A 14,911-nucleotide genomic window follows, 5' to 3' on the forward strand; every position below is an offset into this window, starting at 1 on the left:
GACCATTCAAATAAAAATGTTAAAATTATAACTGAGCTCTTCTGTTCTAATCCAATAGTTCAAATATTCAGTTTGAAATTAAGATAATAAAAAACCTTCAACAAATTGGTAGGATACAAAAAGGGAACATACATTTTAAAGTTAGAAACATTCTCCACTGAGTGGAAATAAAATTGTGTTACTGAAACTCCAAAGAGGGAATTTAATTTCACTCTACTACTGGTCTCTATGGCAAATGTTACCTATATACTCAAATTTATATAAATAACATTCATTAGTTTTTCAATAATTGTAACAATTACTAACCTATTTTGTGTGTGTGTGTGTGTGTGTGTGTGTGTGTGTGTGTGTGTGTGTGTGTGAGTGTGTGTGGTTCCTCCTGCTTACCAGTCTTCACCTCACCCAGGTTCCAGGTCTATCATTTTACATGCTATTGCTAGGCAACCTAAAAATATTTGCCCTTGGGGTTCGCTGCCTAAAACACACTTCCCCCAAATTACCACATCATGCTCCTTCTCATGACCCATATTGCAGCTTATCACCTTTTAAAAAGCACATCATTCTATCCAAAACAGTTGCCATCCACCACCACAGTTATTCCCCTTTTAGAATACCATTTTATTTACTTAAAAGAACTGGTAATTTTCACATGTGATTTTTAGCTATTTATCTTGTATGTTCTTTATGTGAATTTCAGGAGGGCAAGGGCCCAGTCAATTTGGTGCATCTCTCCTAACTCAGAACCTGTCACACGGACAGGCAAGTTGTAAATACAGAGTAAATACCTGTTAAAAGAATAAAATAACTTATAAACAGTACAGACGATGTGATGACAGTCATAAAACAGGATGTAAGTTTTTTAAAACCTTGTCAAAGAAAAATGAAAGATACAGCTGACAACTCTTGGGAGGTGGGGATTAGTGAGGAGAATGAGGCAATTATAGGGCCAGTAACAACACTTCCTGAAAGAGGGCATCGAGGAGGCAAGACTTCTGCAATGGTGTTGTGAGGAGCTCTGCAAAACTTCTCCCCAAAGAGCAACGATACTGCTGGACAAAATTGACCGAAACAACCATTTCAGTACTCTGGAGAGCAACCAGAGGCCTATTTAAAAAAATGGAGAAGAGTTGATTGAAGAAAAACAACCAAACCTGAGGCAAAAACAGTGGGACTCGACAGAGTTTTAGCTTCAGGTGGCTTTCATGTGCGCACTCCTACCCCACCACCTCCTAAGCAGGAACCAGCAGTTTCACTGCTAGAGGGCACTGACTTAATTTAAATCAGAAAGCAGAAAAATCCCAAACTCCTGGACACTGGCCAAAACAGTAGCAATCCTGGTGGCAAACAAATGGGGAAACTGAAATCACAGCTAGCATAAAGCTGCAATTCTGGTTCAGACAGGCAGTGGCCTGCCCGATTAGACATAAGTTTAACAAGGATCACGGAATGAAACAGTATTAGTGGGCCTTGATAAGTTCCCACACACATCTCTCTAGCTTCCTGGAAGGCCGTGTACATGTGCAAAACTGCACAGACACTCAGAGCAGATTAGAGAGGGTCCTGTCTCTCCAAACAGCAGTATTTGGGTCATGAGGACTGACGTATTCCCAGAGAAAAATACAAGGAGACCTGACAGAAAATTAAAAGCCAGGGGAGACCTATAAATTGCCAAAACATTGGCCATGTTCTCTGACCTACAAAATAGGTAAACAAATAAGTATATCTGTTTTCCAATAAAATTTTGTTTACAGAAGCAGGTGGTGGGCCAGATTTAGCCCACAGGCCATTGTTTGCTGATCATTGTTCTAAAAAATGTAAGCTAGCCTACTGTGACACAAAACAGATCACTGGTTGTGGGGGTTTGAAGGGGGCAGAAGTGAGGGATTATAAAAGAATATGAGGAACCTTCCTGGGGTAACAGAAATAATGATTATCCCGATTGTGGTGATTGTTTCACAAGTGCATAAATATATTAAAATCCAATATATTGTTCATTTTAAATATGTGCAGTCAGCTTTATGTCAATTATATCCAAACAAAGTTATTAAAAATCAATGTTTTACCACATTAACAGGCTAAATCAGAACCATATGACCATATCAATAGACACATAAAAAGTATCTTTTTCAAATGTGACACTCCCTCATGATATGATACCCAACAAAATACTTGACACTTAGCATATATACAGTAAAGTAGTTATTATTACGGGAGGCGGTGGTATAATAGAAAAGAATAGTGGAAATGACACCAGCTTTTGAAACAGGTAGTTCAGGTCCAAGCTAAGCTCTTTACTAACTGTATAAATTAGTGCCAATAACAGCTACCTTACTGGTCTGTGTTACGGCTGCGGGAATAGCGTACACCAAGTGTACTGTAGAACTCCTGGCTCGGCGGGCAGCCATTACTGTTGCTGTAGTTTTCTAAATTTAACATTTTCAAATCCATATAGATCCTGGCATGCTGTGCCCTGTAGACTCGTCAATAATTAATAGTAATGAGTTAGCTGCATTTTGAAACTATTTATTATGTCAGTTTTCAATCATACACTAAAATAGATAGAATAGATAATGAATTTTCATGTACTCAGAACAGCTTCTACAGTAATAATCACTTTGCCATTCTTTATCATCTATTCTCCTTTTGTTGGCTGGGGTACGTCAAAATTAATTCCAGACATCGTAGCATTCTACCTGTAAATACTTAGATATGTCTGAGACAGATTTCTTTTTAATTAAAGTCTTTTAAATGTTAGGACCTTGTATTAATTTGCTAGAGTCGCCATAAAAAAGTATCAGAGACTGAGTGGCTTAAACAACAGAAATTTTTTCACAGTCCTGGAGGCTATACGTCCAAGTTCAAGGGGTTGGCAGGGTTGGTTTCTTCTGAGGCCTTTCTGCTTGGCCCACTTGACAGCCATTCTCCCCCGTGTCTTTCCATAGTCTTCTCTCTGTGTGTGCTTGTGTATTTGTAAGGACATGAGTCATGCTGGAATTAGGCTACCCTTGTTTCCTGATCTTAATTACTTCTTTAAAAGATCCTATTTCTAAATACAGTCACATTCTAAGGGGTTGCAACTTCAACATATGAATTTGGGGAGGGCACAGTTTAGCCCATAACAGACCTATATAATGAGGGAGAATTGTGATGGACGTGGAAACGCCTGGCTCAGCTCTCCCTCTACAAACCAGAATCATATCATCAGACAGCAGTCTCTAGCTGCACCTTGAGATCTGTTGTAACGATTACAGCAAAGCCATACACTCTCTGAGTAGTTCCCAGCCAATGACTGGGCACAGTAAGGACACTGGACCAGGCCATTTCTGCCCTACAGGGATCTTCTCTAATGAGCAATAATTCCTTCATGTCTCTTCAATGTCCTGGTTGAGACTTTCCCAGAGCTGCACCACCATGTGAGGCCACTCCTACCCCACCATTCTTTTCTCCCTCCCTCCCTCCTTCTCTCTTTTCCTCCCTTCCTTTATCTCTTCCTTCCTTCCCTTTCTCTTTTCACAAGTGTGAGACTTGCATCATCATCTAAAACTTCTCTCTCTCTTTCCTTTTTCCTGCCCAGGTATTTCTCCTAATAAACCTTGTACATGTCTAACTCTATCTACATGTCTGCTTCTTGGACACAAGAAGCATACAAATAGTAAATGCTGAAAGCTGTAAAAAAGCAATTAAGTAAATGAATGGTTTGGAGTCAGGTTTTTCACTGTTGGAATGAGATGTTTCAGATAAGCAAGACCAGGAGGTCATCCATGTGGTAATGAATTCCAGTTGGAGACAACAGTATGAACTCATGTTTATCTTTATGTGCATGAAGATGGTTACATACAAAATACTTACAGATATGTGTATACACATGGGTTAGTATACACACATATGTATCTTTGCTTTGTCAGCTGAGAAAACCAAGAAAAACAACATTTCAGTAGCAAGGAGTATGCCTACCACTCAGATCTTGGTTTCCAATGCCATTTTTCAATAAAAGGAAACAGGGTTCTTTGTAGGAATGGTTGATACCTATACTGGGGCAGGGTATCTACAAGGTGAGCCTGGAGCATCTTGTAAGTGCCAGAAAGTATGGAAGTACTAAACAAAAATAGTAATTTATTCTCCAGTGAAAACATACAGGTGGCCAAGAGGCATATGAAAAGATGCACAATATCGCTAATTATCAGAGAAATGAAAAATCACAACTACGAAGAGGTATCACCTCACACCAGTCAGAATGACCATCATTTAGAAGTCCACAAATGATAAATGCTAGAGAGAGTGTGGAGAAAAGGGAACCCTCCTACACTGCTGGTGGGAATGTAGTTTGGTGCAACCATTATGGAAAACAGTATGGAGATTCCTCAAAAGACTAAAAATAGACTTACCATATGATCCAGCAAAATTCCACTCCTGGACATATATCCAGAGGGAACTCTAATTCGAAAAGATACGTGCACCGCAATGTTCACAGCAGCACTAAATGCAACAGCCACGACCTGGAAGCAACCTAAATGTCCATCAACAGATGACTGGATAATGAAGTTGTGGTATATTTATACAATGGAATACTACTTAGTGATCAAAAACAATAAAACAATACCATTTGTAACAACATGGATGGACTAGGAGATCATCATTCTAAGTGCAATAGCAAGAAAGAGAAAGAAAGATACCATATCACATTACTCATATGTGGAATCTAAAAAAGAAAAGAAAAAAGAGGACAGTAATGAACTCATTCATCCACAAAAAAACAGACTCAAGGACATAGTAAACAATCTTATGGTTACTGGGAAAAGAAGATGGGAAGGGATAAATTTGGAAGTTTAAGATTTGCAAATGTTAACCACTACATACAAAAATAGATTTAAAAAATTTCTTCTGTATAGCACAGGGAACTGTACTCAATTTCTTATAATAATCTTTAATGAAAAAGAATATGAAAATGAATATATGTGTGTGTGTGTATATATACTGATACATTCTGCTGTACACCAGAAACTAACACATTGTAACTGACTATACTTTAAAGTAATAATAATAATAATTTCTAAAAGACTGACACACAATGATGGGAGTATGTCAAAGGGACCTAACAGCCAAAATAGATGAACCCTCTATGGCCAAAGCTGGAATAATCTGAGCAACAAAAAAGCTGTATTGGATTATAATGCAAAGTAAAAAATACTTACAATTCTATATGGATATAAAATATGATTATATAAATAAATAAATGAGAGAGACACACATTTCCTGAGTAGAAAGATTTCAAATAATTTATGTAAATACTCCACCCTAAAGGAGCTGAAGCATAACTCGCCACTGCCCAATTGTAGGCTACACATAGTGACTTCCTTCCAAAGAGTACAGTATGGAAAAAGGGAGGAAAGAGTAACTTTACAGTGGAGAAACTGACAAACACAACTTCAGCCAGATGATCAAGGTGAGCATTAAGAGTGATAAATCATATTGATAGTGTGTACCCTTGATATGCTGTGATGAAAATAGCTCTTTACCTCTGTGATCATGCTCTCAAAAACTCATAACCCCAGTCTAATAACAAGAAAAGCACCAGCCAATCCCAAATGAGAGACATTCTATAAAATACCTGACCAGAACAAAACTCTGAAAGTCATTAAAAACAAAGTCTGAGTAACTGTCACAGTCAGGAGAATCCTAAGGAAACTTAAGAACTAAATGTGAAGTAGTATCCTGGATAGTACTGTGGAGCAGAAAAAGGACCTTAAGACAAACTTATGGTTACCAAGGGAGGAAGTGGGTGGGAAGGGATAAATTGATGGGTTCAAAATTTGCAGATGCTAACTACTACATACAAAATAGATAAACAACCAGTTTATACTGTACAGCACAGGGAACTATATCAATATCTTGCAGTAAACTATAATGAAAAAGAATATGAAAACAAATATATGGATGCATATGTATGACTGAACTATTATGCTGTACACCAGAAATTGACACATTACAAACCGACTACACTTCAATAAAAAAATAAATAAATAAAACTTTAAAAAGAAAAAGTAAAAAAGAAAAAGGACATTGAGTAAAAATTAAGGAAATCTGAATAAAATGTGGACTTTATATAATGTACTATATTAGTTCATTAATTACAATAATTGTGCCATACCACTCTAAGGAGTTCATAATAGGGGAAACTAGGTGCAGAGTATGTGGAAACTCTTTATTCTCCTGCACAATATTTCTGTAAATCTAAAATTGTTCTAAAATAAAAAGCTCATTTAAAATTTTCTTAAAATCTATAAGACAAAATGCCATGTGGATTATGATTGCAATAACTAATATTTATTTAGCACTTTTCAGGCTACAAAGCACTCTCTACTGCATTAAGTCATTGAATGATAAATCCATTACCTTCTGAATTTTATGATGAGATCATGTTATGAAGCCTGTCTAAAAAGCACATTAATAAAACATGTAACTGTCATTATTTCAATAAAATCATGTTCAGCTCAAAAAAAAAAAGAAGAATCATAAAGGACCTGAATTTACCAGCACAGCTTTTAATTTCTGGAAAATTTCACATCTCTGCTCTGTGTGTCAAATCTGTTCTGGGCATGTTAGGTTCTATTTTGCAGATCTCCAGTGATTTTAACAGCAGTTGTGAATACTTAATGAAATTCATCATGCATTTGTAACAAATTGCTCACCTTTCCAACCCCAGAGAGAAATGTGGAAGTAGGAAAAAAAGGAGCTCCTGATGAATTCTATCCCTCCTCAACAGAGCGGGAGGGAGTAATTGACAGAACAGGTGCCTGCCAGAGATCCACTAGCGCTCTGGTGTTTCAAGGCTGCCCCCTTCCATATGCATCTTTTTGTTCATCCTCCTCTTCAACATCACTCTCCTTGTCATGTCACTTCACTTCTTTCCTTTCTTCTGCTCATGTGGCACTTTCCTTTTTCCTCTTCATTGCTTTAGGCCATTCAGGAAAATTCAGAAAAGATCTCCTAAATCCTACTAATGCCTGCATGTGGTACTAAGGAAAAATAGGTGGCTAACTATAGGTTAGAGTATTAAAATACACTTCTCTGACCCCACAAATGCCCTAGAGCACTTACTCATTTTCACCAAACTTCTCATTTGCTTATATTCATTTTCCCTTGAACTTATCAAAACCAGGCAGGAACCAAATACAGGGGCAATACTGATGTATGGGATGTCCTCCCACTTAAAATGCAATTAAGCATTTTGATGTGCCTGTAAGGCAAATGACTTAACTATAACTCATCATAGACCTATATAATCTATAAACTGAAAAGAAAAGCCTCACACAAATTCCAAATACTCTTGATCATAAGGCAACAAAAGGATTCAAGGTGCAGAGGCTGAGTGAAGGCTCTGACACATTCTAACCGTGTGACCTGAGACTCACAGGCTCAGTGTCCACATTTGTAAAATTAAATTATTAACAACAGCACCTAAAGTGATCATGAAATTTAAAGGCAATGCTGTGCTATGAGTACATTATTAACATTCAGTGAATATCAGAGAAGAAAAAACTCTATTTAGGATGAGAATAGCATATATTATATTGACTCTTGCTTCCAGGTCCACATTGTATAAAAATAACAAAAATTCATCTTCATCTCAGGACAGTGCATGTTAGATTTTCTTTTCTGGTATACTTTTGAAGGAAATTTTGAATATCAGTTTAAAGAAATTACATAGCACAGTACTCACACACAGAGTCACAAATATTAGCATATCAGAAATATCTAGCCCTAAATCTGGCACTTATTTTTAGAAAGACAAACACTAATGAAATATATATGTGACTTAGAAGTTGAAATTATCAGTGTTCAGCCAGCTCTCTGAGAGCAAATCATTTATTTTTTCTTAAATATTTTTAAGTCAACCACTTAGCAAGCAATATTCTTAGCATATAAGTTTTCTATATATTTTGAATGAATGAATAATGACAAATATATTAAAATTCCACATGACACTCAGGGAGAACATCTGATAAATATATGTAGCATATAAATGAAATAATCTAACTTTTAAGTTTCCTATATAGAGAAAATTTTTTAAATTTATCCTGCCCATATCACAACAGTTGCTTGGATACCTCTGCTACCTGCATTCAGATGACCACCTCACCATCACCACCAACAAAACAAAAACAAAAACACTGTAGTCAAGACCATTGGCAAGTCTTAAGCGTTTGATAGAGACTCTGCTTCAAAGTACAAATTGCTTCAAGTTGTGTGTGCCAATTAAGCGCCCACAAGTCAGTGATGGGCAAGAGCTATCATCAAGATTGTTGTATGTCTCTTTCCTTCTCAAGGAATTGTAAAGTTTGGAGCAAGAGTATGAAACAACAGTATTAAGTAGGATGCTTACAAAAAAGTAAGAAAGGGGCACATAGAATTTAAGACAAAAGGTTAGCTTCATTGATCTGTTTTACACATGAAATATTAATCTAAAAGCATTTTTTATGCTTAATCTATAGGAGTAAGGCAACATTTTCATACTCGTTGGCTTCAGAGTGGCATCTCATGGGGGAAGGAAACGAATCTCTTATCAGCAACTTATATTCCTTCTCAGAGAGAAGAGAGAAAATTCTTTTCCTATATTTAACTGCATGATGAGAAAATTAAGGAATTTTGTCTTTCTTTTTTTGATATTATGAGATAAATATTCAGTTGTGACTCATCCTTGTGATAAATAAGACCTAAGTTGTCTCCTGGTTTTTTTTTCCCTCCAACATGCAAGTAATCACTAAGGGACACCCCTTAATCAGCAAACGAGATGATACTGACACTGTGTTCAACTCCTTAATACAGAGACAATTAATTAGGAAAAATCTGTCACTCTTCAGGAAACAGTCAAACTTCATGGCATTCACTAAATGACAAGTCACATGGAGCATGATATTTACAACCCAGCTCATGGGCACAGCTCCCTGAATACATAAACTGAAAACTACAGAGAAACCGACTGGTTCGTGGAAAAGCCTTCAACCAGTCAATAAAATGAGAGCTGGAAAATAGGTCACAGAAAAAGTCACTATAAAACACAGTTCCAAATTCAATGGGGATGTGGCTTTTTGACCTGCTACCAACAAAGATTGAAATGCTATTCATTTCCCCTACATTTTCATGTAAATTTAATTTTAATGAAATGGTTGACTTGCTGACCCTAGAGACTGGTGATCTCTCTTTTAATCTAAAGAATGAGTCTTAATAGTGAACTCTTCAAACAAGCACTTTTTCATTTCCTTAACCTCTCTTACCATTTAAAACACTACGCTGTGCCCCTCAGAATATATTTACTGAATGGAAAATGAAGAGAAATATGAACCTTTTACACTTGCTCCCTTATCCCCAAAGGAATGATCGTATGATCCTTAAAAGACAGATAATTACTCCCAGAACATGTCAGGAAAACAATAGCAAATTGAGAAGTTTAATTTTCTCATAAAATTAGAACAAAGAAACTACCCAAAAGATGTGGAGACTGGCAGAAAACAAAGAATCAAAGGTGAGTAAAGGAGTCATAAGGTAAAAATGCCCTGAGCTTGGCTTGGCTATTTTTCACTTCTAGAAAATTGGATGTGACATTTTTTAAATGTTCCCTGAGTTTGCAAAATGTCATGGAAGAAGGCAGTAACTGGTTTTTTAAGTTCTCATTAAAGTTTCTTTGAGTCACATATGAATATATGAAGGAAACTGATTTTTGCTATCAGTTCTGTTGGACCAACTCTCCCACTGAGAACAACTGTAATAACTAGATACATTTTTAGAGACTGTCTGAAGGCATCAGAGGGCTATCAAGTCAGTAAGGACTTGAAGGATCAAGAACCCAGGGAGAAAAGAAGAGCAGAGAAGTGAGTTGATATTTAAAAGTACTTTTATACATAAGGCATTTTCAAATTCCCAAGCAGTGGCCAAGAGGCAGAAAAACCTATCAAAAAGTAGTGGCTACCAATCTGTCTTAGTCTGGGTTTTTTCTGGAAGCAGATCCTGACATAAAGATCTTAGTGCAAGTAGTTCATTTTGGGAGATGCCAGGAACATCAAGAGGGAAGTGAGAACTGATATAGGGAAAGGAAGCAACAAATAAGGAGTAGCCTATTAAGCATGATACAAAGGAGAGCTATAACTTAACCCTAGAGTCACTCTGGGAAATGTAAAACACATTCTATGCTCAGATATATCCCACCTAAGGCTTGATGGGGCTGAAGTTTTTGTACATTCTTATCAGGCATTGGGTGAGGGATATTGCTGAGGTGTTATTTAATTGCGGAGCATTTCTAGCCTTCCTTAGGTACAGCAGAGTAGCCTTCAGAACAAGTAGTGAAACATGAAGATACAGAATGGCAGTTGTCAGTTATCTAGAACACCTAGATATGGTGAGCTTTAGGGTATCTGAGAAGGTACCAACAATATCTGCTACATATAGTCTGCCCTTCATAATGCTCAAAACAACTCACACCCCAAGTTAAGTTTGCTCTATCCTGCATTACTTCTTCAAGGTCAAATGTTTTTTAAAATGCACATGCAGAAGTTTTAGTGGAACAAGAGACATGCCTCACTGCAGTTCATCCAGAAGTTGTAACCGATATTCACTATATATCTCCTCCATCATTTAATCTTCCCTTATAATTATCCAATACTTCTGATGGTCTGGGATAAAGCAGGTCTTTATCCTTGAAGGCTCAAGCCCTGGTTACCATGCTTGTGTTAGATCATATTTTCTGCTAGCACCCGTTTCTCATAAATTACTAGATATGGAAAGACAGTGAATCTTCCTGCCTTCATTACACAGCAGCAACTCTACATCCTCATGATAATAATGATCAATTTCCACTGACCATGTAATAACTTCTCAAATGCCTCTGCACTCCTATATAAGAGCCCAGAATGACTAAGGCGTAAATGCAATTTTAGCTTTTGTGGAACTCTTGCTGTATAGCCCACTAGAAGCTTTTCTCTCCTGGAAACTGAAGCACAAATTCCTCAAGTAAGTTACTAGGGGTAACAGTTAAAGGGACCACCACTGCTACTCCCACTCTTGGTCTTTAGACCTTGCAGGTGCCTATAATACTTTCAGAGGTCTCTGGGGGTCACCTACATTTTCATAACATTGAGATTTTATTTGCCTTTATCACCATGTTGACAACTGCACAAATGCAATAGTGATTGTTTAAATTTAGTGACTGGTTAAATTCCACCAGGTTAAATTTATGGGTTTTTTCCCCATAATTTTCAATAACCTACTGATACTTTCAGGACTCAGACTATTACCAAACTTGTCAGGTCCTACCCTGGGCCAAGACCCCCCAACCCCGTCCCAGCCAGGGAGGTACTTTTTCCAATCGGATTCTCAGAGCCAATAATGAAACCGACACTGAGACTGGGAAAGCACAGGTTTTATTCCATGGGCCAAAGAATGAAGAAGAGGGAACCTAGTCTGCAAACCAACTTCTCAATCCAATTCAGGTGGAATCACCAAATACACAGGAGGACTGAGGTAAAAGGGAGGGAACTGGAAAGAGTGGGAGAGAATACTCAGGAGTTATCTGAGAACAGGGGTGTGATTTGGACCTGGAACTGATGCAACTCTCCTTTTCATTCCTTGTATGGATTCTTCTGGTTGTTGTCATGGCAATCGTCAACTGTCATGGCACTGGTGGGTGTGTCATTTAGCATGCTAATACATTACAATGACCGTATAATGAGGCTGAAAGTCTACTGGAAGTCAAATCCTCTGCCATCTTGGGCCTAGTTGGTTCTAAACAGTTCTTGCTTTTTCTCTTCGTAGTTTCCTTCTGAAACTTAGATAAGAGTAATTGGTTTCTATTTGAGGGAGGGTCAGGGATACAATTCTGGGGCAACAGCTCTGGTAACAAGACTAGTAAATTGAATGGAAATCTGATAAGCACCACCAACCCTGCATCCTTTAAGCCTACAGGGGGACACTAAATCTACCATTTCTCCCAGGATGTGTTATGGCTTCTCACTTAGTCTCTTGACCAGGGAGGAATTTTAGGGGTTTCTACTTCTTTTTCCCAAACATGTTGTTTCTTTCTCCATAAGTCAGGTAACCAATGTGAGAATTCTGCCAAATTATATGTATGTTTATTATGTAATGAGAGACTGGGGAACTCACCAGAGTACACCAATGAACCACTGGACTCATAGTGAGAACAGGGCCAGGATTCACAGATCACCTGAGCTCTGTATTGCTCTCCCAAGCAGGAGGGCCATAGGGTCTCTTTTAGTCTCCTGGGATTAGAGTAATCTCAGACAAGTGGTTTATTTGAGAGTGAAAGGAACACTAACAAGAAGGAAGTGATGCAGAGAAGGGAGGGTAACAAGTAAAAGATACATTATTAAGCTAGCTAATTCCATAGGGGAAACTCAGGGTTTTTTTAAATATGGTGTAAAGCATATGCTCCAGGATTATCATACCCAAGGGTGGGGGAACTGTTAAGATTTATATACCAACAACCCCAGTCATAAGTTAAGGACTGCTTTCAAGGATTTTTAATTCCCGAGCATTTTTAGCACTACCAGATGAACAGCTAGAGCAGCCCTCCAGAAAAATATATCAGGCACATACATGCAGATGTAGTCTATTAACGACGTAAAAAACCTGACAGCTCTGACAACATCAGCTACAGAATCTGAGGAAACTAGCAGAGATTTCCACAGTTTCAGGGAATTGGAAAAGTCAACATGCATTAAGGCATAAATCCTAAAATCAGCTAGAGAAAAGAGACATCACCCTCAAAGGAACAACAATAAGGCTGATAGTTAACACTTGAATAGAAACTGTGAAGATCAAAAATCAATGAAATGGCATCATCAAAGTGCTGAAAGAAAAGTACTTCAACGTAGATAGCTGTACCTAAGAGAAAACATCCTTCAAAACTGAAGCAAAATGAAGAGTTCCAGATGAACAAGACTGAGAGGATTTTTCACCAGCGGACGAAAAATTTTAAGTGCTAAAATGACTACATGTTCAAAAAAATTAATAAAATGTTAAATATAATCTAAAATATACAGGTAGTTCAACTGAATATAAACATACTGTATACTTCCTAAAAGAAAGTTTATGAAACTGGCTAAAGAAAACAAAGCAAAACAGTAAGATATGCCTTAAATACAAGGATAAGGAGATTTTAGCAGTGAAAGAATAAAAAAAAAAGATATATAATATAAACATTGCCCAAAACTGCTATATAGCTGCTAAATAGCTATGTCAGTAGGAAAAAAAAAAGTTGACTTCAAGGCAAGAAGATTATTAGAGGAAAAAAATAAGATATTTTACTGTGATTAAATAATCCATCCATCAGAAAGATTTATGCACCTCATAAACTAGTATATGAAATATATAAGCAAAGTAATAAATTTAAACACACTGCTCTCAGTAACTAGTAAAAGAAGAAGTCAATATTCTTAGTAAAGACAGAAAAGTTTTGAAGAGGAAATTTTTAAATTTTTGATCCCACCATCCTCAAAAACTGGAGAATACACATTTCTCCCAAGATTATGTGTAGAATTTTTCAAAACTGATAATATACTATGTCATAGCGAGTCTCAATAAATTACAAGTACTGAAATAATTCCATGAGTATCTCTGACCAAGTGGAATTAAGATAGAAACAAATAACAAAAGTGTAACTAGAAAATCTCCCAATATTTGAGCCAAAGTTAATGTTACAATGTAATTTTTTAAATTAGTCAAATGGAAAGACAACAAACATGATCAAATTGAATCTTCTGGAACACATTTAAAGATTCTACGATGGAAATTTATAGCCTTGAAGGTATATTTAAAAAAAGAATAAATGCTGATACCCCATGATCTAAGCACCCATCTTGGTAAATTTTCTAACGAAAGTAAGAATAGTAAAAATAAGATAAGAAATTAGTGAAATACAAAGAGAAGTACACATTATGGAAAAAAATTTAAACTATAGCATTTGAAAAATAATAGTTCAATAAAATAAATAATAATTTAGTAAAACTGTCAAATCTACAGGAAGAATTTTAAGAGAAATACAAAAAGAGAAAAAATCCAAACAGTATCAGAAAAGAAAAATACAAAGCATGTAAAAAGATATGAACAACTTTATATAAATTTAGATAAAAAGATGGACAGATTTCTAGTGAAACACAACTTAGTAAATCTGGCATAAGAAGAAATAGAAAACCTGAGTATTATTTTTCTATTAAAAATCGTAGCTTGAATGAAAATCTTCAGAGAAAACTTCAGGTTGAGGTGATTTCATAATTAGGTTTCTCCACATATTTAAGAAATAATTAACATCAATCTTATTTTTAAAACTATTGTAGAGAATTGAAAAAAAGAGGAAATTCTCAACTTATTTAATAAGAGCAGCATAAATATCATACCAAAATCTGACAAAAACATAAACATACAGACAAAATCCCACATAAAATTTTTGCAAAAATAATTTAGAAATATATACAAGTTAGATTAATTCCAGGAATGCACAAATGGTTTTAACATCTGAAAATAAATCATGTAATTCATCACATTAACAGAATAAAGGATAAAAATATATGGTCATCTTGATAGTTTCAAAGAAAGCATATGATGAGATTTTTTCACATTTTCATGGTAAAACTTGTTATAATACTAGTAGAAGTCTTCTTAAGCTATCTAAAAAAATCTTACATCAAAAAATTGTATTCAATGGTGCAGCCACTGTGGAGAGAAATATGGAGGTTTCTAAAAAAGCTAAAAATGGAATTACCATATGACTCAGCAATTCCACTCCTGGATATATATGCAAAAAAAAAAAAACATTAATTTGAAAAGATACATGCATCCCAATGTTCATAGGAGCATTATTTACAATTGCCAAGATACATAAGCAACCTAAGTACACATCAAC

Source organism: Camelus bactrianus, chromosome 9 (assembly GCF_048773025.1).
Source record: "Camelus bactrianus isolate YW-2024 breed Bactrian camel chromosome 9, ASM4877302v1, whole genome shotgun sequence".
NCBI classification, from domain to species: domain Eukaryota; kingdom Metazoa; phylum Chordata; class Mammalia; order Artiodactyla; family Camelidae; genus Camelus; species Camelus bactrianus.